This window comes from Poecilia reticulata, chromosome 14 (genome assembly GCF_904066995.2).
Source record: "Poecilia reticulata chromosome 14, P_reticulata-male-v2, whole genome shotgun sequence".
In the NCBI taxonomy this organism is placed as follows: Eukaryota; Metazoa; Chordata; class Actinopteri; order Cyprinodontiformes; family Poeciliidae; genus Poecilia; species Poecilia reticulata.
In genome coordinates this window covers 5,850,165-5,856,164 of record NC_088843.1, presented here as the reverse complement: position 1 = coordinate 5,856,164, position 6,000 = coordinate 5,850,165, and the positions used below count along the sequence as shown (strand labels likewise).

The 6,000-nt window shown below is 38.0% G+C and overlaps 1 pseudogene; it reads left to right on the top strand.

Moving 5' to 3' along the window:
• Positions 1-220: 220 nt before the first annotated feature.
• On the top strand, positions 221-5,754 carry LOC103475688 (olfactory receptor 5K16-like; annotated as a pseudogene).
• Positions 5,755-6,000: the final 246 nt, after the last annotated feature.

The following is a 6,000-nucleotide window of genomic DNA, read 5'->3' as shown; positions in this document are numbered from 1 at the left end:
AACCTGAATTGCTCACCTGCCTTAAAGCCTGATTGAGGTTTTGAAGTTGATCTGGAGGATGAATTTTCACTCTGCTGCACCACTGTGGACTGGAATTACAAACCCCACTTCAGCCAGAGTTTTGAAAACGGGGAACATTACTCCACTTAAAGTGACGAAAAGTTTCCTGATCCCATTTAGAGGTAGAAAATCCTGCAGCAATGGATCAGCTGCACCAAACATGCTCCAAAGCCTCCTGTCCATAACTCTTCAACATGCTGTCAGCTCCCAGAGAGCCAGATGCATTGAGTTCAGGTCAGACATCTCTCAAATATATATTTCATCATGAAAATATTCCCTGGTATAAAGGGATTGTCAGTGTTTTGACTGGACTAAAACTTTACTTTTCTGTGAAGATATCATTTGCCGTTTATTTGCTAAGTAGTTAGCATGAGCTAGGCCTAGCTGAACTGGTTCAAATTAAGGTTTCTCAATAAAGTCTTATTAGACATCATGTTTTTTCTTCATATGGTCTTTTTTTTTTTGCGAAATTCAATGAGAAACTAAACCATTTTCATCACAGTGTTTACTCATCTGTAATCCAGTTCTTGTGAACAGACTTCACCTATTTATTACCCTTTTACCCATTTATTGGTTTAAAACACAACTCAGCCTGCTGGGTCTAATCAACAGCATTAAATGCTTTAACCCAGCATTTTCTGATCACTGTTTTTCAAGTGAGCAGCTCAAAGACCTGATATGTAATTATTACAGCTGTTAGGAAAGTTTCTGTGTATAAAGAGTTTAATAAGCAATATTATTTGGGTGATAAAAGTTTCTTTTGTCTGTCCTGTGTCACTGTGCTGCTCTGTGATGGACTGTCCATGGTGAGGCCTCCCTTTTGAAAAACACTTCAGCTCCCCATGCAAACCCACAAGGTCGACCAGGTATAGACAATGGATGGATGGATTTCTGTTTTTCATCACAGAACAGGAAGGAGGCAGCAGATGTTAAATCAGATCCTCCCAGGATCAATTAGTGAGTTTATCACAACAAGTTTGAGTAAGACTCCGGCCCTCTGAGAATAGAAATAGGCTTGTGGGAAGAAGAAAAAAACATCAGGATTCTCCTGAGGCCAGGTGAGAAGATACTGTCCCATTATGGTGCAACAAAAAAAAAAACAGTGTGACTGATTAGGAAAATTCATGCAAAGTAACAACAAGTTACCTCTAAAAGCCGGTATGACTCTCTTTCTTTGATTGCACAAAGTTGTAAAGTAAAAAGAAAAAAATTCTGTATCTTTTTTCAAAACATCTCTAAAAATCCAGATCGTTCAGAATGTTGAACTACTTAAAAACTGATTTTCTAACAAAAGTGTGCCGTTTAATAAACACCACTGATCTGAAACAGTAAACAATTTCCTGTAATTTTGATTTTGTTCTGGGCTCTGGCATGACAGACGGACATGAAGCTAATCTGTGATTGGACATTTTTATAAAATCCATCCATCCATCCATTTTCTTACACCCTTGTCCCTTAATGGGGTCAGGAGGGTTGCTAGTGCCGATCTCCAGCTAACGTTTCAGGCGAGAGGCGGGGTCACTCTGGACAGGTCGCCAGTCTGTCGCAGGGCAACACAGAGACACACAGGACAAACAACCATGCACACACACACTCACACCTAGGGGCAATTTGGAGAGGCCAATTAACCTGACAGTCATGTTTTTGGACTGTGGGAGGAAACCGGAGTACCCAGAGAGAGCCCACGCATGCACAGGGAGAACATGCAAACTCCATGCAGAAAGACCAGGGCCGGGAATCGAACCCAGAACCTTCTTGCTGCAAGGAAACAGCTCTACCAACTGTGCCACTGTGCAGCCCTTTTATAAAATCACAGTTGGTAAATATTTTTTAAATCTAATCAAACAATTCAATAACAGAAAATAAAAAAGCACATCAGAATTTGGTGGATAACCAAAACTGCATCTTTTCAATAAGCTTGATTTCCACATTCTGATGTTTCTTAGTGAAAATAATTTGTCCTTCTCCTTTATTCCTTGAAGTGAATCTCCTGTGGGATAAATACTCGTACTGCACCTGGGGAGGGAATTGTATTAATTTTCAACAATAACCTAATAGAAAATCCCTGTGGATGTTACACTGTGCACCAGCTTGACTTCAGGAGCCACGAATCTCTAATAGTCACTTGAGATAAGTTCTGGGTTTTGACACAACACACTGAGCCACATGCAGAGTCATAGGGCCGCATGCGGCTCTTCAGCCACTGGGCCTTTATTAAACCAGATGTAAAGACAATAACAAAGACAATAACTTTGGCAGTTCTTCTCTGTGTTTTTATGCAAAACCTATACAGAATATCAACAACAGAAAGGTTGAAGGCTTTCTTCTGGAAAGAGCTCACTCTGCTTGTCTGAGTCTACAAAACAAATACAGTTTGTTTTATTGAAAAGTCAAAAGCTGCTTGTTGGTGCATTCGTAGGTTGAAAATGATGGGCAGGCTTGGTTTGGAGTAATTGAACAAATAGAAATATAGAAAATGACAATTAGTGTTACAACAAGTAGATATACATATGAAAAGACAAAAACTAAGAGACAAACTGAGAAAGGTTAAAAAGTAAAAGTCGTGTTTCTAAACTCCAAGCATTGTTTGAACAATATTTCCAAATCTTACCAAATAATTTATTATTATAACATTATAGAAAGATTTTTGCACCTAAATTTTACTAAACAGTCGAGAGAAATACCCATAAATTTAGCTTGGCCATTGTCATCCTACACAATTCAGTTTGATTCTCATTTTCTTTCACTGCTCTGTCTGGGATTTCTCCCATTGAACTGGATTTCAACCGGACCAAACAGCAAACAGAAGGACAAGTTGTCATTCATCTTTTATTGAGTCAGTTTGTTTCTTGTTATTGATTTCCTAAAGTGAGAAACTAGATGACAAACATTTATTTTGTACCCGATGAAGGAATTTCATCAATCACTTCATTCATTAAGCAACAGTAGCATTACAGCACGTCTCTTTTTAAGGGTACATGATGCACCAGATTGATCTTGGAAGCCTTGGGAGTCTAAAAGTCACTTGAGTTCAGCTTGGATGCTGTTATAGGCACAAGACAAGTGATCAGACGGGTCTAATAAGAATGATGACCGCATGTAAAGCAGCCGTTCAGGGTTCACTCCTCTGGAATTTGGATGCCATTAATCGCAGCTTTGGCGTCTAGTTTTTCAAACTATTAAGCGCATGTCCTAGTCTGAGAGACAAGACAAGATCAAATAAGATAAGATGCTTTTCTCTTATTAAATGAATGAAACAGGGATTTAGGTGAGCAAAGGCATGAACTGCTTTATTATTCATGTTCAACCCTGAGCTAAGCATGTTGAGGATGTTTAAACCAGAGCTTGTGATTTTTATCTTATAAAGTTTGAGATTTTGACGCTATTCTTCTTAGACTTTCATTTTAACGGCATACCAACAGCAAATATCCAGGGAATAAAGTTACTCGTTTCACAGGGCAACACAGTAATTGTTGTTGTTGGATAAGTTACATAATGTGAGCCCTTCTCTCCCTTGGCTTTCATGAGCAGTTAGGGAAACGGTGTTTACCTCAGGATGTGTCATCACCCTGCAGAAGCAATAACAACAAAACAAGTCATTAACCCTCTCCACAGGCTGCGCTCCATCCAGGGACTGAACAACATTTCAACTATGGAGTTACAGCAACTTTGCAGAAATAAACTTATTTATACTGCGTTGCAATGTGTTTTATCCCTGAAACTTTTCCGCGTTTTATCTTGCTACAAGCAGTCTTCGTTGTATTTTATCAGGATTTTACGTGAGAGACCGTCACAGAGTCAAGTAAAAGTATTTGCTCCCTTACAGATTTCTTCTGTTTTTTTGTCATGAAATATAATACCAGACAAAGACAACCTGAATAAATACAAAAAAACTGTTATCAAATGATGATTTAATTTACTAAAGGGGAAAAAATATCCAACCCAACCTCATTCATATCTCATGACAATGAGTAGAGCTTGAAACATAAACATACCAATAAATCGAGATCTTTGCTTTCTGGCCCAACTCTTTCTCTACCACAACAGATAATTCATTTTCAGCTTGAGAAGATGATCATGAGCATTCAAGAAAAAATAATCATGTTATCTTGAGAAAACAATCAATGTCTTCTTATGACAATGGGACAAATTATCTCATTATCTTGAGCAAACAGTTATCTTTATCTGATAAAAACATACGTACATATTGAGCCTCTCTTGGCTTCACTACAATACACCTGTATAATAAAAACATTTAAGAACAGTTTAAAATAGGGTAAAATATCCTTAAAATATCATAAAAATGTAGCATTTAGGAGATTTTATTCAGATTTAGGTTTTTGTTTTGGTTGAATATTCCCTCTACTTTAGCTTACTTTACCAGTTTTAACATTTGTGGCTTCAGCAATTTTGACTGAATTAAAAAAATTCAAGAAAAGCAGTTCTGTTTCAGAAGTGGTTGCATTTTTTATTTGTCTTGAAAGTTGGAATATTTGTGTGGTTTGGTCTTATGAATGCACAATCTGCCAGTAATTCGGCTGCACATCTATCATGCATTCACAACTGCTTGGGAATTCTCATTCATCTTTATAGGGCACCTCTTAGAGCCACAACGTTTCAAAGCAGGTTGATGATTTCTTTAATTCTCTGAGGATCCGTTCTGTGCAGAAGTCAGTTTTGGACACATGAACTCGATTCTTTTGCACCGTTGCTGAAGTGTTTTCATACATTGTTTGGAAAAGCAACACTCAGGGGATCAGAGTCAAACATAAGGCAGATATGAAAAGCTTCTAGGGCTTATCAGTTCCCTTACTGTTGGCATAGCAGCTGCTGACAGCACAGATAGGACTTGGTTTGCAACAACAGGCGTGACAGTAATCTGACAATGGATTTATTTAATCCTTTTTTTGTAAAAAAAAAATAGCACATTTATCCAACCTGCCTATTTCATTATAAGTGGATTTATTGGCTCACCTAACATGAAGTATTACTACGTCTTTCTCTTTTTTGTATGTATAGTTTCAGTGCTGGGAAACGTGGCTGTAATGGCTGTAATCTGTCTGGATCATAACCTCAGAACTCCAAAGTATGTCGCAGTTTTTAACCTTGCATTTGTGGACCTCTTAGGTAGCTGTGCTCTGATACCAAAGGTCCTGGATATCTTTTTGTTTAATCATTATTATGTCCCCTACAACGACTGCTTGACGTTCCTTTTCTTCTGCTACACTTGCCTTTCAATGCAGGCTCTTAATCTGGTTGCTCTCTGCTACGATCGCCTGATGGCCATCATGTTTCCTCTGCACTATCATGTAAGATTATGTTTTCCATGATTACCTTTTTTGGGGTTTTTGCAATAACTTGCGTTTTACTTGCAATTGGCCTTCTTACAAGGCTTTCTTTCTGCAAGTCTGTGGTCATTACAGCTATTTCTGTGACCATGGTCAAATCTACAAGCTGGCATGCAACGCATGTGATCTCACACCTCCTTCCATCTCTGTTTCTTTGGCTTCCTCTTATTATAATATGTTCCAGTTGTATTGGATACACTTTAGCTCAGGTGGTTGCAGCTCAGGAAAGGGCGAAGGCTCTCAGAACCTGCACAGCTCATCTCTTGTTGGTATTGATCTATTTCTGTCCAATATTGATCACGTTTACGATGGGTTCTGGCATCCATCCAAACGCCAGGTTCGTTAACTTGTCTTTGATCTTTGTTATTCCTCCACTGTTGAACCCAGTCATTTATGTTTTGCATACACAAGAAATAAGATTATCAATTAAAACAATACTGAAAGGCAGGAATAAATCTAAAATTATGGTAAAATAAATATTTTGAGGCCTGTTTTCAGAAGTATGTTGACGTATTTATTTCATTTTTGCATAAAAAGAGGACAGAGAGGCTTTATTTTAGCATTTATTCTGAATTATGTAATCTTTTTAGCT